Source organism: Gracilinanus agilis, chromosome 1, assembly GCF_016433145.1.
Source record: "Gracilinanus agilis isolate LMUSP501 chromosome 1, AgileGrace, whole genome shotgun sequence".
NCBI classification, from domain to species: Eukaryota; Metazoa; Chordata; class Mammalia; order Didelphimorphia; family Didelphidae; genus Gracilinanus; species Gracilinanus agilis.
In genome coordinates, this window is record NC_058130.1 from 529,734,566 (window position 1) to 529,760,890 (window position 26,325).

The 26,325-nt window shown below is 37.1% G+C and overlaps 1 pseudogene; it reads right to left on the reverse strand.

Annotated features, from left to right (window-relative positions):
- Positions 1-25,829, reverse strand: part of LOC123253702 — a 68,831-nt pseudogene extending 43,002 nt beyond the window's left edge.
- Positions 25,830-26,325: the final 496 nt, after the last annotated feature.

Here is a 26,325-nt window from a genome sequence, read left to right on the forward strand (position 1 = left end):
AGAACAAGAGAAGCTGCAGGACTGCAGATGAGGAAAGGTCTTGATTTGCAAAATGGAAAAATGGCAAAGTCTTCCAATTACAGGCTTGTGAACTAAATTTCGATTCCTGGTAAAATTCTGCAATGTATTATTAAAAGAATGGCTTGGGAGTAATTAGAAAGGGAGAGCATTTATCAATAAGAGCCGATATGACTTCATTGAGAGCAACTCATGCCAGATTCACTTTATTTCCTTTTCTGAAATAGATTACTAGACTGAAAAGGTTATTAGACTGGTAGATGAGGAGTCGACAGAGGGAGTATATTTGGATTCCATCCAGGCAACTGGCAAAGTCTTTCATGCCATCCTTGTGAAGAAGATGAAGATATGTGGACTAGATGATAGTATAAGCTATGCATTTTAAACTGGTCTGTGAATGAACCTAGAAAAGTCATTAATGAATGAATGTTAACCTGGCAGTCACCACTGGAGTGCTACATGGAACTCCCTTGACTTTTGTTTTTTTAAATCCTTACCTTCATTTTAGAATCAGTGCTATGTATGTATTGGTTCTGAGGCAGAATAGTAATAAGGGTAGGCCATTGGAGCTAAGTCACTTGCCCAGGATCACATAGCTAGGAAGTCTCTGAGGTCAGATTTGAACCCAAGTCCTCCCAACTCCAGGTCTGGCTGTCTGTCCATTGAGCCGCCTATCCACCCCACCCCCCAACATTCCTTTGACTTTTCTACAGCCTGTCTAGTTCTAGAGAGGGAAAATGAGACTTAATCAATTTTTCTGTATTTTTTCCCTTTCATCTCAAATCCACAGATGGGGAATAGATAGAAGGGAGAGCAATGCAACTTTTATATGAGAATTATGAATGCGTTGAAATAGAAGTTTTTGAAGTAAAGCCTCAAATAAGGTTTAGGAATTTCATATGGATTTCTGTAAACTTTACATTTACATTAATGGTCTTCCATTAACCAAAAAAAAAAATCTAAACTTTATTGCACAACGATTGCCAGTTCCATCTTTTGCATAGCCTGGGAAGGTTCATTTTTTGTTGGGGGGGGGGCAGTGGATGGAGTACTGAACCGAGAGGCAGGAAGATCTGAATTCAAATTCTTCCTTAGACACTTAGAAGCTGAATGACTCTGTGGGAAATGGCTTAATTCAGTTTAGCCTCAGATAATAATAGCACTTATAGGATCAGGTTGCTGTGAGAATCTAGGTTGCCTTTCTTTTCTATAGAGGAACTAGGCTTCCCAGTGTTCCAATTCTACCCTTACCTCAGATTCCTGAAAAACAACTCTATTTTTGACTCTAGTCTAAAATAGTCTAGTTATCTACTTCCCCAGAAGAGAAACAAAGTAGAAGGAAGTAAAAAAGGTATCCAGAGTACAATATGAATCAGGAGTTGATCAGACTTTTATTTCCACACAGAAAGGGAACAGTAAACAGAGAATCAATGTGTGATTATAAACAGTAGAGAGGTTAATAGGCAAGCCTCTTGTTTGCTACTGTTCTGGGCAGTAAGATTCCTGGAGGGAAGATGGACCTAGGGAGTCAAGAAAAGCATCCTTCCTCCTCCTCATCCAGAGAGCCATCTCTTATGACAACAGAAAAGAGAGGGGTGGGGAAGTTGAACATAACCAAGGGATACTTCAGCTAAAGTCTAAACAGGGTATACAGGTTTTAGTACTGTGTAATTGGAATCTGAACCCCAGAACTACCATTCCCAGCACCCCACCCTCCTTCTCACCTTACATACTGACACAGGCTGGATATAAATTTTGTGTAGCCTCACCTCTCACTCTCTTCCTGTGATCAGGTTTGCATTAGGTGAGAGCCAGGAGACTTGCTCATGTGATCTTAAAGATTTTGTTAGATAATTAGATTTTTTTTACTTCTCTTTCCTTTTATTCCTTCTATTTCAAGTGATTACTAATACATTTTATAAAATATAATTCTTGCAGTGTTGGATATGAATTTAAAACCTCCAGTACTCAGAGTCCCTTACCTCTGCAAAGAACAGAGAGGTGCATTCTTATATCTCTTATGGAAGTGGCAGTGGAGTTGTGGCAATTTAGTCACCAGTACAGACTATGGGGACACAGAGCTATGTTGGAGCAGATCCTGTTTTTGCTGATTTCACTAGAAATCACTAGATTCTAGAAAACACGAGAGGGACAGACCTTTGACTGGTAATTGACTCCTCCTCACCCTCTCTGCTGTCACTCTCTTCTTGGGAGAGCATCTGTATATTCCTGAATCTTTTGCTGTTTCTTTTACGTTTATTTACCTTCCTTTTTGCCTTATCTTTAAAAGCAGATGTAAAACAAATGGGTTTAACCATTGTATGACTTATCTCATTACTTAAATGTAGCAGGAAAAAACCAAGGTGGATGAGATCTGGGACTAGAGAAAAATAGATTTCATAACTCTTATAGGTAAACACATATGTAGGCAATTGCAAAAACGCATACATGTACATATATTTTATATGTATGTACATATACATAAGTGTATATGTATATACTGTAATGGGGATAATTTGAGGAAAGGTGTTTGGGATAAGGGAATTGAAAGGAAGTTGTCAGAGACTTGCTAAATGAGTAATCTAGGTTACAGGTAGGCTGGGATTAAGGAGATTCAGAATATAATAGGGCTGAAGTCAGGAGTATAACACAGAAGGGAAACAGAGATTTTCAGGGAGAGGAGAAATTAAAATAAACAGACAAACAGCAGGCTTTTCAGACTGGGACTTAGGCTCAAACACTAGCAGAGGGAAATAGACTATACTGAAATTAACAACAGGCTTAGTTAATTTCACAGGAAGGGGCTTGTTTTGAAGTTACACCTTCCTCCAAGATGGATACCCCGGCTTCCCTTCAAGCCCAGAGTATGTTGGTTCTTTCCCTCTTCTTCCCTCTCTTGATAACTAACAGACAAATTATACTAATAGGTCTGTTGAAACACAAAAGGGTTTATTATCTTTAAAGGTTGATGTGTCAGGAAAGTGGATCAAAGGAAAGCCCTAACAGTTGTCTCAGGAACCTCAGGTGGGGGAAGGGAAGCAAAGATGGAGTCTGAGTAAGGACCTGCCTTTTACTCAGCTTACAAAATACTATTGATAACTAAAGGGAATAAATGATGATTGACTAGTTTCTTTATATCTAATACTGTCAAATAACAATTAACCCTTCTCAGATTTTGAACTCCTCTCTAATTACTCTCCTTATTAACTCCACAGACATATAAGGTAAGGGAGGGAAGGTAGGAAATAATATTAGGGAAGGAAGATATAAAGGGTTTATCCAAAATAATAATTTCTTAAGTAAATATATCAAAGCTAGGCTAAATTTCAATACTATAGCTAGGTAAGGAAGCAGCTCGGCTGAATCAGACAACCTCCCTCCACGGGAGACCCTCATCAACTATCTTTTCCTCAAGATTCCAAACCCTAACTGCTTTTTGGAACTCAGCCAAAGCTAGAAAAAACTATATGACCCCCACTCTCTATATTACAATACACACTCACATATACATATTTATACACATACATATGTGTGTGCATTTATCAGAGCACTTTTTCTTGCTGGGGACTCAGGGTTATAGAATAAAGATTCATTGATTCAATTTCACAATTCCCTAAAGCAAAGAGAGAAACTTAGATCTGTATCTTTCTAAGTAATAAACCAGTAATTTGTCTGAGGGGGTCTCTGATGGGCTGGGACTGGTCTGAGAGTTGGGGGTGGAGTTTGGTCATTTACCTTTATCATTTTGTTCCAATGGGTGGTATCAAAGGAAAACTAAGCCTTACAAGGGCCAAGAGAAAAACTAGAAAGTCTTTCCCCCTCAGCAGGGAAGTCTAGAAAGTAGCTGAGGAGTAAATTTAATCCACACAAGGGTGGAGGTCAGGAAGAGGGAGTGATCAGCCCCATTATCAGTCCAGGATAGTGTCATATTGCCACCAATGCCAATCAATAAGCAACTATTGAGTCTCCAACTATATGCCAGACACTATGATGAGCTGCTGCTAGACAATGATTATTTCTTTTGTTTCCCTTTTAATACTTGTCTTTCTTCTCACAGAATAGGAAGGAGCTATGTACTAGAAAGCACTTCTTTAACCAAATGGTTTTGTTTTAGGTCAATGAGAGTTTTAAGAAAAATCTTTTCAACAGACCCAGTCAGCTTTGATGAATAAATGCATGGTTCCAAAGCTATCCGATAAAAACTTTCTTACTTTACTTTGTTAAAAGCACCCTTTTACCTAGTTGCAGTTACTATTGTGGTTTGTTCTCAGCTTTGTTATAAATTAAAGGGAGGCTTTATGACTGACTGATGTGTTTGAACTGGTTCTAGAAGTAGTGTCAGTCAAGCTACAGTGGAAAGGCTACTAGATTTGCAGTGAGAACCCCAGGCTCCAGGTCCAACTCTGCCACTCAGGCATCCTGGGAAAGTCTTTACTTCTACTTATTGTCATCCCAGAAGCTTCCCTGCATGAAAATGAAGACTACAAACACTCACCAAAGTTCTATAATCTGTACACTTTACAATTTCACTTATTAAAATTCGGAAATTTAGTATTACAGTTTTTCCATTATTTGTGGTCCTGCTCCCATAAGAAGATGGAGTTCTAAGCTCATGTGAATCTGGATTTTGAGGGTGGGACTGATTCCAAAGAAAGGAATCAGGTTTTTCTCAATTTCTCTAGCTTATTGTCTCTCAATTTGGAGCTGGAACTTTGAGGAAAAATATACTATTTATTTATTCACAATACATTTATGCTATGCACACTCACAAATACACACATACATATTTCTCATCTCCCTCAGGAGAATGTAAGCTTCACATGAATAAGTATTTTGTCATCATTTGTTTGTGTATTCCCAGCTCCTGGCATAGTTCCTGATATATAGCAGGTGCTTGATAAATACTTGTCACTCTATATTTATTGCTTGAAATCTCTAAAAACAAAGTTAGGCATGGCTTACATATAGGATGTCCCCAAGAAGTGGGTAACTGTATCTCTTCTGGGAAGAGTACTCAGTGTACGACATGGGTAGTAGGCGTAGATCAGTAACATATCTTTTCCCACTAGAAATGCTTTATGCCCAAAGAAGCCAAACACCATCTTAACAAAGAAAGAAACATAAAGTAATAACCCATCACATACAATGTGCTCTCTCTGATCCCGGGAAGCAAAGATGATTTTGTGGGACTGCTTAAAAGATATTTAAGATATTTGTCATTCAGTTCAGATCTCTGCTGTATGAGCAACTCTCAAGGAGGAGCCAGCCAGAGGGTAGCTTGGACTTATTTTTGTTTTTTGTTTGGATATACCAGCTTTCTGATTGTGTTTTTTTTTTCTTTTTCTTTTCTTTCATTAAAAAAAAATCCTTACCTTCTGTCTTAGAATCAATACTGTGTTTTTGTTCTAAGGCAGAAGAATGATAAGGACTAAGCAATGGTTGTTAAATGACTTGTCCAGAGTCACATAGAAAGTGTCTGAGACCAGTTTTGAATCCAGGACCTCCCATCTTTTCTCTCTGCTCTCAATCCCCTGAGCCACCTAGCTGCCCCCTGTGATTTTTCTTATATTCCAAGAAGTGGTGCTATTGTGAGAATTAGTTCTCACTGGGCAGCTAAAGTGACTCAGAAATGCTGAACCTCCAATTTCGTAAGATTCCCATCTGGACTGGCCTGTGTTCAGGGAGAAAATAGAAAGCAAAAGAAAGTGACTGGAGTTATAGTCTTGCCTTGGCAAGGACATGTTTTCACTGCCATGTGCTTGTTGCTGCCATTTTGCTACAGGAAAGAAATCCTCTCTCCAGCCTTGTGAGAAATCCAAGGGAGAGAGATGAAACTGGAGGGGTCTCCAAAGACATGACTTCTTAGTTCTTCTTATAGCTTTTCAAGTGGACAGTTCTTCCTGACTCCTTGGTCAGTCACTTACAATGCAACACCCATCAGTGCTGACCAATCAGTAGTTGCTGCATCACTTCAACCAGGTGTATTTCCTTTAGCAAAGGAGGAGAGGAGTATGCTCAGTTTTATGGGAAGTACTCCATTGTGGCATTTCAGGGAATTCCTTTGATTTGTCACGCTTTCATGTATATTTTTCTACGTTTACTTCTATACCCATTCAGATGACTTTCCAATCTTAAATTTTACTCTTCTTGACAATTTTGCAATTCATAAAATACATGTCTGTAAAACTCAACATTTCATGTTCTGACTCTAAGCTTTTTCATTGGCTGTCCCTTGTACCTGGAATGTTCCCCTTCCTCAACTCTATCTCCTGGTTTCCTTGCCTTCTTTCAAGTTTCAGCTGAAGTCCCACCTCTGGCAATCATCTTTTTAATCAGATTAGTTTAAAGTTTATCCATTTTTATTAATCAGATTAGTTTAAGGTTTATCCATTTAATTAATTTTTTTCAAAGAATCTGTATTTAAAAAATTAAAAAGAAGTCTTTGCTAGGCCCCAGTATTTGTGCCTTCCTTCTGGATCTACCCCAATTTATTCTGAATATATCTTGTTTTCCATGGTAATTTGCGTGTTGCCTCCTCCATTAGACTCTGACTTTTTTGAGATCAACTGGGTTTTTTGTTTTGTTTTGGGTTTTTTTTTTTGGCCTTTCTTTGTATCTCCAACACTTAGCATAGTGCCTGACATGCAATCAATTCTTAATAAATACTAGTTTCTATGACTCTGACATATATAAGAAGTAGCTTGTGGAATTGTAGAAAAAAACTACAGTGAAGACTAATATGATGTACAGGAAGCAGAAATTTGGGAAGAGGATGAGAGAGAGGTTAATTAGGGCAAGATCAGTAAATGGTGAAAGGTTTTCCTTGTAGCTGCTATATACGTGGAAATCAAGAGTGTCCATAAATAGTCAAAGTAGGAAGAACTGGCATTAATTTCTTCAATCTAGACAACATTATTAGAATAAACTGTGCATATGTCTTTGATGTCAAAAAAGAACACCTATCAAAGGGTGCTTGGAATCTTTAGGCATCAGAGAATGCCATGAAAAACGATGATTTGTTAGTTTAAATCAGTGGTTCCCAAACTTTTTTGGCCTACTGCCCCCTTTCCAGAAAAAATATTACTTAGCCCCCTGGAAATTAAATTTTAAAAAAAATGTAATAGCAATTAATAGGAAAGATAAATGCACCTGTGGCCATCACCGCCTCCCTGGATCACTGCAGCCCACCAGCGGGCGGTAGCACCCACTTTGGGAATCACTGGTTTAAATGATACATGCTTTAAGAATACCTGACATTGTGTAGAAATATTGGCTAAACTTCTATTTTTACTGGGCAATGTAAGACTGATATTAATTCACACCTACTTTGTGGAAATTAAAATACATTATCATTCATTAGAAAGTGACAGTAGTAATGCCAGGCAGGTTTTATTTCAAACAAAAATAAGATTAGAGTTGATAACAGAAGTGTGACTAGAACTCTAATTAATGAACTGGATAAATTTTATTTATATGACATTGACTGTTCTAATCAAGACTATAGCATGCATTTTCATTTTCTTCCTTATTTTGAAAGGGTGTTTTATACTCCTAGAAATTTCCATCACAGTCTCATTTGACAATTTTGCAAACATGAACTGGAATTTGCACGCTCTTCAGGGTTGTGTTTGAATTCCTATTAGTTACATTTTCCCATGCCATTGACCTGTCAATATCTATTTAAAATTGGAGAACACTGAAATATTCCACTGTTTTAAGCAATAACACATTTTTTCCCTCTTGTTCTCAAGCCATGAGATTTATTTATGTCATTGTTGTTCCATCCCTGTGGCTATTTCCTGCCAGTCTCCAGATCACTTATCCAACTTTCTCTACAGCTAGGTTTATTTTCTTTTTTGGGATTGGATTATTTAAGAATTTTATATGGCCATCTCACAGTTTGAGTATTTTATATTTTTGAAGGTATTCCTCTATTTCTTTAGCCTTCTCAGTTTTGTTATCAAATAATGATGCATAATATGTTCTGATTTTTAAAATTTCTTCTGGTTTTGTTGTGATTTCACTTTGTTCATTTGCTATTTTATTGATTTGAATTTTAGCCCTTTTCTTTCTAATCAGATTAGTTTAAAGTTTATCCATTCGATTAATTTTTTAAAGAGCTAGTTATTTAAAAAACTATTTCTATTTTTTGGGTTTCCAATTTTTCTTTCTCTCCTCTAATTTCCTGTATCTTCTCTTTGGGGTTTATTTTAAGTTTATTTGTTGGCTTTAAAATTTTTTTAATTGTATATTCAGTTTACTAATCATCTCTTTTACTATTTCACCAATACATATTTGTAGAGATATGATTCCCCCCTCTCTCACCTCCTTCCCCTATCCAGGACTGCTTTAGCTACATCTCAGAAGTTTTAATGTGTTTCATCATTATAATTTTCTTCCACATAATTATTGTTTCTATAATTTGTTCTGTGATCCATTCTTTATTTCAGATTTTACAGTTAAACTTCTAGATGGGTCTGTTTCTTTTCCTTCTAGTCTCTGAATCAAAGACTATTATTGTTATATTATAGTCTGTAATTAATATATTAACTAATTCTGCCTTTTTATATTTGTTTGCAATATTTCTGTATCCTGATACATGATCAATTATTGTAAAAAGTTCCATGTGGTACTGAGAAATACATACATAATATACACATATTATATATTATACACATGCATATAGATATAAATATATTCTTTTGCTATCCTATTTAGATCTCATAAATTTTTTACCTGTATTTTTTCCCACAATTTAAAACTGAATGTTTTATAATTTCTCTTTTGTTTATCTTCCTATTAGATTTACCTCAAACTGAGAGGGAGATATTAAGTCTTCTGTCACTACTGTATTACTGTTTATGTTTTCTTGTGGTTCTGTTAATTTTCCCTTTTAAATTTGGATTCTATATGTTCCAAATGGAACATATAAGTTTATTACTGATATCGGTTTGTTGTCCATGGTTCCTTTCACTATATTGTAGTTTCTTTGTTGATCCCTTTTTATTTTTCGAATATTCATTTTTGTTTTGTCAGATACCATGATTGCAATACTCAATTTTTTGGATTAATTTGATGCATAGTACATTTCCCCCCTTACTCTCAGTTTTATTTTGTATTCTATTATTGTTTTGTAAACTGTGGCTTTTTTTTTCCTGTAAGAAACAGATTGTAGGGTTTGGTTTTCTTAATCAATCTATCATTTTATTCTTATTGTTATATTGGATTATTTGACCCATTCTCATTTAAAGTTATCAAAGTTATGTTGATATTCATCTCCATTCCCCCCAAATTATGACTTTTTTCTGTCTTTTGCTATAAGTGGAGTATGATATTCCTTCAAATATTTTAGATTATTATTATTTTTTTAATATGGTCCTACTCCCAGTCTTAATCAATGATACATGTTAAAACCAGTGGAATTGTGTGTCAGCTAAGGGGGGTTAGGGGAGTTTGGGGGAGAGGGAAAGAACATGAAACATGTAACCATGGAAAAATATTCAAAATAAAAATTAAAGAAACTTGAAAAAATGATTATTAAAAATTGTATTGACATGTAAAAAAATAAAATCAAATTTTGGTAGCTTGTAAAAAAAAGAATATGGTCCTACTCCCAATGATTATCTTCCTCTCAACCCTTATCCCATCTTCCTGTTAGTTGCCCCTTTACCTGTGGGTTTATTAGTTCCTATTAGTTCCTTTTTCTTTTTAGCTTTTATTTGTTTATTTAATTCCTCCCCTCCTTTTCTTCCATCTTCCTTTCTCTCTTTCCTTTCAACTACTCCTTATTAGTTTTTTTATTTTTTGTGCCCCTTTACAAAAATAATTTTTCTTACTCTCTTCATTGTCCATCTCTTTTACTGTACTCTAGGCCCACATCTCTAACTCCTGATACCTATAATTGTTATAATTGTCTTTAAACTCTGAATTCCTCAAGGAATGAAAATTTGCAAGGTATCCATTCTGATTTTTCCTCTTTAGTAGTTTCTGCCACCTCCTCCCAGAGCTTACCTCTCTGATCTCCTTTTTCCTTTGTGCTCACTCCTACATTCCCAGAACAAAGCCAGTTCCTACAGATAACAGAGAAGACAATGCTTATGGTAGGATACCATCCACATGTCCCTTAATTTGGAGTATACCCCTGATCTATTTCCCTAATCACCTCATCAGTTACCTCCTTTTTTTCTATTTGCCTCAAAACCTCCTTCTTAGGTCCACCCTTTCCCATTTCTCTTAGGTGTCAGTAACTCCCAGAAATTCTAACTTTTCCCTCCCAAAAGAGGACAGGTATTCTTTTCAAGTACCAAATTCCCTTGGATCACACCCAACACAAGTTTCCTATCTCCCTTCTCTTCATTCATAAGAACATTTATCAACTGAACTCCCTTCTCCTATCCCAACAAGGCCATCCTCCTTTTCTTCCCTTTTTAGTCCCTCCCTTTCCCTACAAGTTTTTCTCTTCCTGAGATCGCAGTGGTCTTCTCTTCATTATTAGTCCTTGATTTGACATGTGTATATCATACAACTCTTCTCAATCCCCTCCTCCCAGTTTCCCTTTCATTTATCCTCCTATGTTGTAGTGTAGTCCCACAAAAAAACATTGATCCACCCATAGACAAGATTCTCTCCAAAATGGCCCAGGCTCACCTCTTCACTGTGACCTCTACCAGATTTTTTTCCCCTTTACTCCTTCTTGTGTATATTTGGAAAGAAGTCTCTTACAGATTTCTCTGTTATCACTTTGCTGCTGTTGCTGTTCTTGGCTTCTGTATTCATTCACTCCTGCATTTCTGTTGTTTGGGATATTTGAAGAGCAAATAGTCTCTTCAGTGCTGATTTTCTTTCTAAAAAATACTTTAAACACTTCTGTATTATATAAAACCCATATTATTTCAAATATGGTTTAAACTCTGATTTTCATACTAGGTCACCCTGACCTGCATCTTATGCTCCAGTGTTCTTTGGAACACATTATTTCATTCCCTCTTGCAATTTCTAGTGAATTTAGAATAGTTTTGTGGTATGTGAATTTTATTTCCTTTGTATTTGAGGGTCTCTTTGTTGATTGCTTATAAAATTTGTTTCTTAATTGAATGATTAAATTTAACCAGTATATGTCTTGGATTTTGCAACTCTGTGTGTGTGTGTGTGTGTGTGTGTGTGTGTGTGTGTATGATTGTTTAATCAGAAACAATCTATGAATTCTTTCAAATGGTATTTCATGTTCTATGTTCAGAAATTCTGAGTAGTTTCTTCTATTGTTTTTGGCATTATACTATTAAGGTTTTTTGCCTTGTCATGATCATCTTAGAGACCTAGGATCCATAGGTTGTCTTTACACATTTTGTCTGCAAGATCAGTGAACATATTTTCTTTTAATGTTATTATTTTTTGCTTCTTTCTTCTAGGTTTCCCTTCATTTCTATATATTTGTATTTCCAACCTCTTATTCCTTCTCTTGTTTCTTAAGTAAGGCTTGCCATCATAGATTCCAATTATCAAAAATTTTATTTTGTTTACTATTTTTGCTCTGCAGGAAATAAAATTCTATGTAATTCTCATTTCTTTTTTTTTTGGACCACTCTGGAAGAACTTGTTGTGGTTCATTGTTCTCCTAAAAATCCACAGGGTTTTCTGTCTCTTCAACTATCAATGCATTTTCCTTTGTTTTGTAATTTTTATTCATAGTTACTTGAACTAATTTACTAGATCTGGAAGTGATGTTTCCTTTTGTGTTAATTTTTGTTGTTGTTGTTGTTGATTCATCTATTCATATTCAAGATCTATGAATTTTCTTCTGTCTGAGAATTTTGGTAATTTTAGCTTTTTTCTCTTATTTTCCCCTGTTACTCACAGTCTGACTCCTACCCCTCTGATGGTCATTTCCTTAGGGGATATATCTCAAAGCATCTTAGCCTTTTCCTATGCTATTTATGATTCATCAAAGAATTCATGCCTCAGCAGTCTAGGTCTCTGTCCTGAGAGACTTTTTTAGCAAGACCCCAACCTCTAGCTGGGTGCTGAGCTGTTCCTCTAGGTTCAGTAAAGTACTTAGACTCCTCCTCCCCACCTCCTCAGGCAAGTACTCAAATTCAGGCGTATATCCTTCCCTTTTCCCTCTGTTTCTGCCTCTACTACAGAAATCTTTTGTAGCACAGACTGTTGCTTTCTCTTCCCGTCCTTTGAAATCTTCTGTCCCTGGAACTCTGCAGTCATAGTATTGTCAGTCTGTCATGACTAGAAAAGTTTTGTATCCTGGATGGGGAATCTTTAGAGCAGGAGAGATGGTGAGGAGGAACCTGTGGAGTTGAGTTTTTTCCCAATCTCATATTCAAGTCCTTGGGTTCATTAAGTACATTCTCATTGACAGTGGTATGGGAAGGGTGCCAAGTGAGCTGAATGTAGTTGTTAAAGGCTTGGAAAAAATGGTTTATTTTCAGGCATTTGGAGATTCAGTATCACTAGGATTAGGAGAGTAAGAGGATGGAAGTTTATTAATTGCTGGAAAATACTTTAGTTCGGGCAGACTATCAGTTGGTGGGAATAGCTTTGCTGATAAAAGCAGGTGAATAGAAGATTTTCAAGGTCATAGTCTGGTCATAATGCTTTTGTTTTTGTTTTGTTATGGGGAGAAGGAATTAGACCTGGGGAAGATGAGATGATTATAACTAATGACAAAAGACAAATCTGTTCAGCTCATTTTTGCCAATTTGGAAAGGAGAAAACAAAGCTGGTTAACAGGAAATTGAAATCTAAGATAAATGATGATCAGAAAGCACCTAGAAGTTCTCCTTTAATTCAAATCACAAGATAACAGTTTAAAATATAAAGAGGCCATTACTGAGCCAGAAAACATATCTCTAAGAAATGTCCCACAGGACTAGAATCACATATACACACACACACACACACACACACACACACATATACTATTAAAAAATTCAAAGATCTTGAATGTGAACAGATAAATCAACAAAGAAAACATTAACAACAAAAGGAAACATCATTTCCAAATTGAGTAAATTAGTTATATATACACAAATATACCAATATTCAAAAAATCTTATGAACTCTTTATATAAATTTCCTTTATATAGCCATGATGCTTATAGAAAAAAGACTATATTCCATTATAGTCTTTTTTCTCAGTTCTGTGTATAGATTCTTATGGAGTTAATGAATTTAGTAAATCATCTTCAAAGAGGCTTTTGACTTTGATTTTGATTTCTGGGAAAATTCTAGAAGTCATTATTAAAGGGATGCTTTATGAACCTATAGAAAGGGCATCAGTGATCAGTAAGACACAGTCTGCTATTAAAAAACATTAAGCTTGGGGCAGCTGGGTAGCTCAGTAGAGTGAGAGTCAGGCCTAGAGACAGGAGGTCCTAGGTTCAAACCTGGCCTCAGCCACTTCCCAGCTGTGTGACCCTGGGCAAGTCACTTGACCCCCATTGCCCACCCTTACCAATCTTCCACCTATGAGACAATACACCGAAGTACAAGGGTTAAAAAAAAAAATTAAGCCACGCCAGATTAATTGCATTTTCATTTTTGATAGATTAGGGGAATACCATCAACATTGTGTATCTGTATTTCTGTACAGTATTTGACCAAGTCCCTCCTGATACCCTTATGAATGAATAAAAAGGAATTTATTAAGTGTTGAATATATGCCAAGCATTATTTAAAGTACTGAGGATACAATATAAAAGAAAAGGCAGTCAGTCTCTGCTTTCAGGGAACTTATATTTTAATGAAGAGGGGAAGAGAACAATATACAAAAGTAATTGGTGGTTATGGAATGGCACTTGTTCTTGAAAGTTCTAGGAATGGTAAATATGACTAGCCCATAGAGGTGTGCACTAAATACTATTCATTTAGGAACAATGACAGAGTGATTTTGATCATGGTTTATGGTTCTAGAAATCATGTCAGAGAGGGGAGGGAAGTGACAGGGAAGAGTTCCAGAGTGAGGAGAAGGCATTTGGCAAGGAGATAGTTAGAATGTAGGGAGTAGGAAGTGAAGTGAAGCATGATCAAGGTTTTCCTGAAAGAATGGTCCAGAAGAGGCAGTCACCAATCAGCACAGAGTGGCCTCAGGGTAACGAGTTTCTTCACATTGGCATGTGGACAAAATGGAGGATGTAGGCAGGACAATAGTGCAGTTAAGTGGATTCAGAACTCATTGAAGTCTTGGGCTGGAAAAGGATCAATCAGCATACAGATGCTTCTATCAGAATGCTAGAGAATTCTGTCCTTGTCTGAGTCACATTTACCATTTTTTATCAGTGACTTCAATGAAGGAATAGATCACATAAATAGAGAATGTACAAATGCCAAGAAACTAATAGGGATAGCCCAACACTCTGATTGACAGAATCAGGATCCCAAAATTATCTTTACAGATTAGGAGAGTGGATTGAATCCAAGAAGATGAGATTCAATAGCAATAAGTATAAAATCAAATACTCTCAGGTTTAATAAATCCATTGCACAAATGCCTATGGGGGGAAAGGGTATGTTTACACAATCGGTCATATGAAAAACATTTGTGGATTTCATAAGATTATAAATTTAATTTGTGGATCAACAGTGTGATATCTGGGAGCTAATTTAATCTTAGTTTATATCAATAGAAAGAAATGGGATGCCTAGACCAAGGGAAAGTGATGGCCCTCTTTGAATACTTTCCTGAACAAAACAGATATGGTGCCACACTTTAAAAAAATCCTTGAGAATCTGGAAAATGCTCAGAAGAAAGTGGTCCAGATCACAAAGGGCTCAATGCCACACATACATGGATCTATGTTATGGGTGTTTAACCTGAAGAAGAGAACATGTAGGAGAGTCATGACAGATACCTTTTGATAGCTGAAAAGCCAGCCATTGTATGGGAGAGGGAAATAGAAATAGGTCTTTTTTCATTTAATCCAGTCAGACAGTTCTAGCAGTTATGGATGAAAGTTTCAGGGAGGCAGATTTCATCTTAATGTAAGGAAGAGATTTCTAATTATATTAACTATGCCAGAATAGAATTGGCTGTCGAGAATGAATTTCATAGCACTAGTCATCTTCAAGTTTAGGCAAGATGACTACTTGTCAGAAATGTTATATTGCAAAGATTTTTACTCATATAAAGGGCAGACAGAATAACCTCTGAGATTCATCCCAACATTGAGATTCAACGAGATAGAGCTTGGAGCTTATAGCCAAGATGGAAGAGCCCTCATCCTCCATCACCTCATTTGATCTTCACAACACCAGGAGGTAAGTATGGCGGATAATGATATCCTCCTTTTATAGATGGGGACACTGAGCCCAAGAGAGGCTAAGTGGTAGTGTATAAAGTAGAATTTGAACTCTAGTCTTCCTGATTCCAAGTCCAGTGTGACATCTGCTCTGAAACCCTGGCCTTTCAAGGTCACATGCTGGATGATAGTTCAATTTGTTGTTAACTCAAATCTATTGGGAGAAATTTAAATGTATATTGCCTCCTGGTAACAGGATGGAGTGAGTAGCTGATCTCCCCAAAGACTTTTATAGATTCTCTGAACACTTTATTAGATATCTTTTTTTTTTTCTTTCCGATCCACTAGGGCAATTCTGTCTTGACTTTAGAGTAACCCTTCCCTAAGGATCTCAAGTCACTTTACAGTCTATCTTCATCACTAGTTATGTTGCTTTCCTTGTATACAATACAGAGAAGCTGAAAAAGCTCAATGACTTTCTCAAGGTCACTCGGTAAATCAACAGCAGGATAAGATATGGACCTTCAGAGTCCCTCAGGCCAATGCTCTAATGGTTTTGGTCATTCTAAAGCAGGGTATGCTTTTCTAGCCAGATAAACAAAGAAAACTTGTGCTTCTGGGCAAGAAGGACACTTCTTTGGCATTTAAAATCCCTGGCAGCGATTTGCAATAATATGGATCTTTTGACTAAAGAGAGGAATGTTAATCAGCCTGGCTTGCTGACCTCCTGTTGCTAAGTGATGGCTAAAGAAGATTAGCAATCCCAGGTGAATGGAAATTTCTATATTGTCTTTGTTTTCAGTTATGAAAAAGGTAGTACATTTGGGGAGGGGGTGAGAGAGAATTGATCTCCTTATATTCTTGTTGATCTTGGGTTTTAAAAAATAAATTCGGTCTTCCTTTCTTTTCCCTCCCCCTTGCTTTTCTTTACTGAGCTGTTATTCCTTTAAAGGAGGATAAGCATTCTTGACATCATTTCATGAGCAGAGTCACGTTGTCCCAGAGTGAAACAAAGTGTTTGTCTGGTGGTCTCTGGGGAAACCTGAACATTCTGTAATAGTTAAGTAGCAGGCTAGAGAGAGACCTACTGCTCCTGGGAGTTCTAACCAGTGGTGAACCAATAGCCCAGAAGTCTAGGCTCTAGTCTTTGACCAGGCCTTAAATTTGTGGTGATTGTGGGCAAGTCTTGAACAACAGATGATAATGCCCAGTAAATGGGTATCAAAAGAGATGTCCATGAAGCAGCTGATTTAAATGACAAGAACTCATATTTACTTAGTGCTTTGCACTTTGCAAAGCAGTTTCCTCTTAAAAACCTGGTGAAGTCAGAAGTACAAGTATTGTGTATCCCATTTTGCAGAGAAGAGGCTGAGACTTCTTGCCTGGGGTCATATAGCTATAAGGGGCAGAGCTGAGGACCTGCCCAAGTCTTACTCTAAGAGCAGTTGGCACACAATACTGGACTTGAAGCCCTGAGTTTGAATCATGCCTCTGGTACTTACTAATATTATGGGTAGGGATGGGGAATGTTGTTTGACTTTTCTGTGCCTTGGTTTCCTCATTTGCAAAATGAAGGTAATAATAGCATTTACCTCCCAGGGTTGTTGTAAGAATTCAATGAGGTAGCATATGGAAAGTGCTTCAGTTATTACTAAAAGTATTAACATATAGTTAGATGGCATAGTTAGATGGTGCAGTAGAGTGCCAGGCCTGGAGTCTGGAGGAACTGGATTCAAATTTTGCCTCAGACACATCATAGCTATGTACCCTTGTTTGTCTAGCTCTTGTCCTTCTAAGAGATGTTACTATAGACAGAAAGTAAGGATTAAAAAAAAGTATAAAATGTTATACAGTTGTAAAGATATTACAGTTGAAAAAATCATGTAGGGCCAGCTCATTGGATCATTTGGCTAAGTGATATCTGAAAATAGCATAAGGAATGCTTCAATGGAAGACATAGTTGCCTATGTCAACTTTAAACATTCCTAGCTTCTTCCTATAATAACTTGTTACAGGCCATTTTGTTACAGTTAAGATAGCTGAAAGCCTGAAAAAATGTAATCATTTTCTGATCACATGAACATCATAAAAGAAAGCATCAATCAATAAACATTGTGCCAGACATTGTGCTTAACACTGGGTATACAAAAAGAGGCAAAAGATAATACCTGCCCTGAAGGGGCTCAAAATATAATGGGGGAGACAACAAACAAGCTAATATGAGATAAATAGGAAACAGAGGAAAGGCATGAGAAGCAAGTGAGATTGGGAAAGGTTTCCTGTAAAAGATGAAATGTTTTGGGGGGACCTAAATGAAACCAGGAAAACCAGTATGTGGAGAGGAGGCAGGAGAGCATTCCAGGCATAAGGAAATAGCCAAGAGAAAAATGCCCAGACCTGAGAGACCAAATGAACATCCTGGTCATGGAACAGTCAGGAAGCCAGTGTCACTAGATCGAAAAGTAAGATATAAGAAGACTGGAAAGGTAGAAGAGTTATGAAGGACTTTGAAGGACAAAGAGAGGATTTTTCATCTGATCCTGGAGGTAACAGGAGTTTATTGAGTGGTGGTGGTGGTAGGGCAGGTGATATGGTCAGACTTGAACTTGAAGAAATCACTTTAGTGGCTGGAATATGGGTTGAAATGGGGAGAGACTTGAGGCAGGAAGATCCACCAGCATGCTGCTGCAATAATCTAGGTATGAGGCAATGAGAGCTCACACCAAAGTGACAAACGGGTGAGGAGAAGGCATATAATAACTACTTTGGTCCTTGGGTTTAACTTTCTATCTTTTTCCTTTCTACTTATCAAATTGGAGAGCTAGAGTGGTTTTGAAACTGAGAAACTGGGGACCTTTAACCTAGAGCAGTGATGGTGAACCTATGGCACGAGTGCCAAATATGGTATGCAAATCACTCTTTGTGAGCACTTAGCCACCCTTCCTTCCCACCCCCCAACCCCAGAGTTTGTTACAAGAAAGGCAGAGGAACTCTGATGGAGCTGTACCCCTCCTCCCTTCCACCATGTCTGATGACATTTTTTTTCACACACCCATCCCTCTGCCCAGCAGCCCAATGGAAGCACAAAGGAGGTAAGGTGGACAGTTTTCAACCTGTAGAGCTGGAAGGGAGCATAGTGCTCAGACCACTCCCCTCCCCTTCTCTGCACTTGCTGAGGACATTCCTCACTTCACCCACTAGCTGCCCAATGGGAACACTTCCTCCCTCCCCTGTGTAGGGTAAAGGGGGGTGAGGTATACTCAGCATGTGGAGGAAGCATGCACACAGTCTGGGGGGGGGAGGGCATGGCATTCAGTCTAGAGAGTGGAGTGGAGGCAGGGCCTGACAGTCTATCTCTAAAAGGTTCATTGTTACTGTCCTAGAGTTGTCATATCCTAATTATCTTTTCTCTACTTCCCTTGAAATCAGTTCCCAAATCTGAAGTGGATTTCAGGCTATGCTGCACTTTCCTCTCCTTTCCTACAGTTAGATTTAAGAAGTGATCACTTCTTCCCCAAGGTTCGAATTGTTTCTATAGCAACCAACTCCTCTTGGTGAGTATCAGAACTAGAATAGATTCCCTAATTATTTTCTCCACATTTTGACTGCGAAGTCAAAAAAGCGAAACTTAAATCTTTGTTGGCTCCTTGATTTCTTGCTCACAACCATCTATTTAATAAATCATTTGCAATTTAAGTCTATAATTCCAGGATCCATCATAGGATCCATCATGCTCCTCTCATTGATAATTGGTGCAATTGGGGTATATGGTTGTAGGATCATAGCTGGTGGGCAAGGATTTTATTTCTTAGTTCTACTCCCAGACTCTCTTTCTACTACTATCACTCTCAGCAGCCTTTGTTCTGAGGTTCATTCCATCCAAATTTATCACAATCCATATTCTGGTAGCTGTTATCTGCTGAACCCAAGGATATTCTCCATTTCTGAATTAGTTCACTCACAGCTTTCTCTCTACCCCAACTCCTTCCATCATTCTATAGGACTTCATTGTAAATGCAAATTCTTCCCCAAATATCCTAATTTCCCTGTTCTTCAATCTCCTTAGCTCCCCAGACTAACTCCTCCATACCATCTCAAGGATGGTTATACTGTTGATCTTGCCATCACCCACATATTTGAGAACCCTGAATTTACTTTATATGCCCATTATCTTTTATCTTTCCATCTTTCCTTATTTCTCCCTCCTCCTAAACTCTTTTCATTTTTATTATGATCTCCAATCCCTCTATTCCTCAGTAACATAACAGATCATCAACTTTCTTCTAGCTACACTCTTCTTCCTTCCCTTTTTCTACTCTTTGGTGATCCAGTTCAACTCTACGTTATTCTGTATCTTGATTCACTTGTTTCACTGGATAATTGCCTATCATTCATTGCCAAACCCCAACCCTGGATTACACCATTTGCCTCCGCTTTTACTCTTCTGTTGGTGAATTAGAGGAAACAATACTGTCTTGACTGGGTCCACTACAAATGGATGCTCTGTAATCTAAACTGAGCCTTCTCTATATAGTAAGGCAATCCTACTTCTCTTCCTAAATGGATTCTTTTATCCTACTCACCATGACAGCTCTCATAAATCTTTTCTTCTCTCTCTAAGACTCCTACAACATTTCTCCCCTCACCCTCTCTGCTGAGGATCTTACCTCATAATTTACTGAAAAAAAAATTAATGTATTTGCTGAGTTTCCCCTTCTTTCCTCATCTAGCATCCATCTGATTTTGTCTCTCACTATTTCCTCCACTCTAGTCATTGAGGGGGAGGCAGCCCTTCCATTTGCAAAGGCTAACCCCTTTACATTAACCCTTGATCCCTACTACTTCCATCTTCTTCAGCAGACTACTTTAACATTTTCACTCTCTGGCTAATTTCAATCTCTCATAATCTATTGGTTCTTTTCTGGCTACCAAGAAACCTAAATGTCCTCAGTCTTAAAAAATGCTTATTATATTAGAGATTCCTAACTTTTTTGGTGTAATGGATGTCTTTGGCAGGATGGTAAACCCTTAGATCCATTATCAGAATAATGTTTTTAAACAATTGAGGGAAATGAATAAATTTCATTTAGAGGCTATTGAAAATAGAGGCATAATTCTTTCCCACCTGAAGTCATGGGTCACTTGAATTACGTGGACTCATTCATAGTACATGGATCCTGGGCTAAGAACCTTTATGCTAGATCCTACTAAGTGCTCTATCTACATCCTATATCACTCTTCTGCTTAGCTAAACTCCTTGAAAAAACCAGCTAAACTCTATTCTTCCACTTCCTCTCTTTTCACTATCTTTGATACCCTCGGCAATCTGGCTTCTGACATCATTATTCAACTGACACTGTTCTCTTCAACTTTTCCAGTGAACTTTTAATTGCCAAATCTAGTGGCTTCTTCTTGACCTTCATTTTTCTTGACCTCTCTGTAGCATTTGCCATGCTGACCAATGTAGAAATTTAATTTCCTAACATATGTAATTGGCCATCTTTATCACCCTCTCCCTTCCCCCTTAATATATACATACCAACATGATCTACATATATATGTATTCCAACAATTTTATATGTATACATATATATTTACATACATATGTGGGTATATGTATATTTATTCACTGAATTCATCCTCTCTCTTTTAGGAGTTAGATAGCATGTTTTATTGCAAGTCTGGAATTTTGGTAGGTCATTGTGTTGATCAGAGTTCCCAAGTCTTTCCAACTTATTTTTCTTTATCATGTTGTTGTAATTGGATTAATTGTTTTCCTGGTTTTTGCTCACCTTACTTGTATCCCATTTCACACAAGCCTTCCAAGGTTTCTTTGAAATTACTTCTTTCCTCATTTCTTATAGCACAATAGATTTCCATGACATACCTTTAACTGTTTAGCCATTCCTCAGCAGATGGGCATCCTTTCAGTTTCCTATTCTTTGCCATCACCAAAATACCCTTTCACTTATCTTACTGAAATGGGCTCCCTGCCTCAAGTATTCCCCCATTCTAATCTATCACCTAGAAATCACAGTGATTTTCTTAAAGCGTAGGTCTGACTGTATCATCCCATCTATTCAATGGACTCTAGTAGTTCCTTTTTATACCCAGGACCAAATACAAAAATCCTTTGTTTGGCATTTAAAGTTCTATTTCTTAATTATCTAGGCTTCTTACATTATACTCTCTTCTACATACTTGAACGTTCAGTCATACTGGTCTATTTATTTCTTCCTTGACCAGAATACTCCATACTCCACTGATTATGCCCCATGCTTGGAATTGTCTACCTCCTAAACCTCCCTCCTAGGATCTAGCTTCTTTTAACACTCAGCTTAATGTCGCTCTCCTCTCGAGGCTTTTCCTGATCCTCCAAGATGTTCATACCAATATTTCTAAGGTTACTTTCCATCAACTCTGTATTTATCTTGTGTTTTCTGATATCAAATGTCTCTGTAAAATATAGGCAGGGACTAGTTTTGTTTTAATTCATATCCTTGGTACTTAACAGAGTGCCTAGCAACATAAATACATGTTGGTTGATTAGGAGAATATACTTTCTTCTCATCTCTCAAATTTCATTTCTGCTTTTTCCAGAAGTCTCTCTGGAGTCTGAATGTCTCTTCTCCATTTACACAAATATGTAGCTTCATGGGCTAAGAGGTCTGTCAGTCCATCATCAATCATATCTCTGTCAGCCTCCCATCAGACAGGGATGCTCTTTAGATAATTGCCCAAGGCATGAGGAAAGAGTGGGGTTATAGTGGTATTTCTGCATACAAAGTAGATTTTACTGTCATGGTTTTTATTTTATGTCTATATTGGTACAAAGCTATCATTCAGCCCACATTTCTTCATTTTATTCACAGGGATATCATAAGAGACACTTGTGAATTTCTCACTGGAATCTATGGCATTCCCTAATTCACTATCCCAGCAATTTATTTTAAAAAATGAGACTTTTTGCTTCTTTGTTTTCCTGTTTAGGGAGGGAAATCATCATCTTCTGAAAGGCAATAAAGAATGCACTGTTAAGATGAAAAATGCTATCCACCTCTAGAGAAAGAACTGATGGAGTCTGAATGCAAATCTAAGTGTGCCATGTGTCACTTTATTTTCTTCATATACATGTCTTCTTCCACAATATGATGAATATGGAAATATGTTTTGTATGATAGCACATGTATAACCAATTTCAAATTGCTCACCATCTCAGGCAGGGAAGAAGGGAGGGAGGGAAAGGAAAGAGGGAGGAATAGAATTTGGATCTCAAAATGTTATAAAACAAATGCCAAAAATTGTTTTTTACGTATAATTGAGAAAAGATAAAAATGTTCCTAAAGGAAAAAAAATGTAATGTTAAAAAAAAGCAGACAAAATTCAGATCAAGGGAAAAGGTAAAGAGCCCATTAGCAGAAATGCCTGCTAAAATATAAAAAGGAAAGGTAAACTGAAGACCCAGAGCTGGAGAGCACAATCAATGCCTTACACTTAGTTGGGGCATAATAAGCGTCTGCTGTATTGGTTTGGATTGGATTGCCCTGTTGGTCACAAAGAGCAAAACTTATTGTTACATCTTCTATTTCAATTAAAGTACATATGAAAAAAACAATTTAGAGAGAATAGGGTCAAAATCTAAATTTCTGACGTTTAAATATAAAACTATTAGATTTCTAATCTCATTCTCTGTTGTCCAACCCTCTCGTTCCTAATTTTTAATTTAGGTTAGAGAAGGATTCTCCAAAGAATGGAACATCTTATTTGGAAAGCCGTTCCCTGAGGTATACATTTTAATAGATCTACTAGGGTCTTGGACCAGAAAACTTTACCATATTTAATCCTACTCTTAAGGTACAGTATGAAGGACCTACTGTAGATCATTTATGACTATAATATTTGTTTACGTCTAGTTTCTGCCAAACCACTTTCTTGTTTTCCCAGCAGCTTTGTCAAAAACGGAGTTCTTATTCCACTAATTGGGGTCTTTGGGTTTATCAAACACTAGATTATTTTGACTGTTAGGCTAGCAAACCTCATTCTTGTCACTATTTGGCAAGTTCCTCTCTGTCTCTTCTCATTCTCTCATCCCCAGAGCAGTGTGGGGTTCAAATCCCTTGACAACTAGTTACTTAGGGGCACCTTCATGAGTTCGAATCTAGCCTCAGACTTACTGCTTGACCCTGGGCAAGTCACTTAATCCTATTTGCTTAAGTTTTCTCATCTATAAAATGAACTAGAGAAGGAAATGGCCAACCATTTGAACTCATGAAGGTGAGTCTTCCTGTTTGCAGGTCCAACCCTCTACCCACTGTGCTACCTAGCTACCCTCAAGGCAATAGGCAATAAATAAGTGTTATTTGTTCTTTCTATTATTTTGATTTGCATCATTAAAATAAAATAATAAACCAGGACATGATGAAAGGGAAAAGGACATTAGAATTAGAGTTAGGGAACCTGGGTTCAAATCCCTTGATAACTAGTTACTAAGGGATCTCAAGCAAACACTTCAGTTTCCTATTTCAAAAATGATTGGATTGGATTAGATGACCTCTAAGGTTCTTTCCATTTCCCTACAATATTATGATAACTTGCTTTTTGGTCAAGAACATGTAAAATATGTCTGTCATTGATTGAATATACTTGTGTGGGTCTGTATCTGAATGTGTTCTTTCCTAAGCATTTTATTTTTCCCCAATTACATATAAAAACAGTCTTTCACATTTGTTTAAAAAGTTTTTTGAGTTACAAATTCTCTCTCTCCTTCCCTCCCCTGATCCATCAATGAGAAGGCAAACAATTTGATAGGGGTTATCATGTCTGCAGAGGATAAGGTTTTCCATGGTTCATAGGCATATAGCGTCACCGGAAGAATATGAGTGGTCAATCTTGGGGTTAATAAAGGTACCATTTAGTTTCATAAAGTCAAAGTAGCCTACCCTTCTTCAGTTCCATTACTGGCCCAACTCATTGTCCATTTAGAGTATGTAAGATATAAAGGGATAGATTAGCTGAGTACGAATGGACAATAGATATTTTCCACCAGCATGCATTTTCCATTGTAGAATGAGAGTTCGTACAATATTCCTGGCTTTGATATAATCAACATGGTGTCAACCTTCTGACAGGACCATCTGAAGCACTTTCTACCTATAGGTAATTCTTCCATTTGGACATAGTGCCAGCTATATCACATGAGGGAGTTAGGTGGAGTATTGGCTACAACACTAAAAATGGAGTCAGGAAAACCTGAATTCAAATCATGATTCAAACCCTTAACCTCAGATTGAGCATTGGCTAGTCACCTAAACTCTTTCAGTTTTGACTTCCTCATCTATATAATGGGGGTAATAGTTAAGAGGCTTAACTTAAACTTAAAAACTTAGAAAAGTTTAAAGGTTTAACTTTAAAAATGTAAAGTTTAAAAGGTTGTTGGGAAGGAGATTTTACTCAAAAGAATTTATGTAAAGTGTTATATGCCTCCTTGTTTTAAACCTTGCTTGATATTAATATTCAGAAAATCATCAAATAAAATGACCTTTATCATTGCCTCTTTCAGATTCTTAAGCAGCTAGGTGCTCATTGGCTAGAACACCAAGTCTGAAGTTATGAAGAGCCCGCTTAAACCGGGATCTTAGACACTTACTACCTGTGTGACTCAGGGCAAGTCACTTCACTTTGTTCTGCTTCTTTTTTTTTTCATCTGCAAAATGGGGGATAATAATAATAGCATCTCCCTTACAGGGTTGTTGTGAAGGTCAAATGAGATAATAACTGTAAAAGGTTCAGCACAGTGCTTGCACACAGTGCTTTTTATGTCACTATTATCTTGCATGATTTTACACATGCCTGTGAGATATTAGTGCAGACTTGCTCTTGAGGTACATTGAGCTTTAAGGAATCAAAAGCTCTTCTATAATCAACAAATTAAGGACTGAAGTTGGATTTTGTATTCTCTGCTCTTTTCAATCAATTGTGTGACCCTAAATATGGAGTCTGCTAAGGAATATGCTTTGTACCTAGTAGATATCAGATATATATGGCTACTGAGTGAATGACTGTATTGGAAAAAGTCAAGACCTTCTCCTCTGCCCTCACCCACAGCCAGGTTTTCTTCTAATAGTCAGTGGTTTTTTCCAGTTATTGAGCGTCAGCTGACTCCAGGAGCTAGCTTGTTTCTTTCTTTCTTTTTTCTTTCTTTCTTTCTTTCTTTTCTTTTCTTTCTTTCTTTTTTTTTTTTTTTTGGAGCAGATTCGGTTTTAGGAGATTCTTGCAACAATACGGTTCATTTATTTCCCAGACAGCTGTTTGGGCTAAGAGACCATGTCAGCGAGGACCGTAATTCGCTAATGATCATGTCTCGTACATTTTTTCTTTGTTGGTAATATTTGGCTGATTAGAAGATTTGAAAAAAATACGCACCCACTTGGGCTCTCTCTGGAAAAACATGTCAGCGTGACCTTGCTTTCTTGATTGTGCCGTGAGTGCCACCTGGTGGTCAGGGAGCAGGTGGTTAACGGGCCTGAGCACGGCGCTCTGATTGGCTTCTTTATTCCGAATCATCTAGGCCAGGGACAATGGAAGCCCCACGGGGGTTTCATGTTCTCCATTCTCGCCTCTGCGTTTTAGATGTGTCAAAGGGGGAGGACATTTTAAACCCTGATTGGGGCCTCAGTTTATTTAGCTAGTCTTTTTTACACCTGTGTGAGAGGCAGAGGCAGAGAGACAATATATACATATAGATCACTAAAAAATATCTATAATAAAAATTAAATAAAACATATATTTAATATATTACATTAATATGAAATTATATTTAATTTAAACATAATATAAATCATTGTAATTACTTTAAGTATTACATTATACTATAAGTGATATTTATTTAAACATATTTAATATAGTAAAAGATATATATATTTCATTTCATTTTTATTTTCAAGCAAAACACTTCCATATTGTTGGTCCTTGTTGAAAGAGCAGTCATGCAAAACTAAAACCCCCAAATAAAATTGTAAATACACCCATGTGGGCTTTGTTCTGCATCCATCTGACTCCA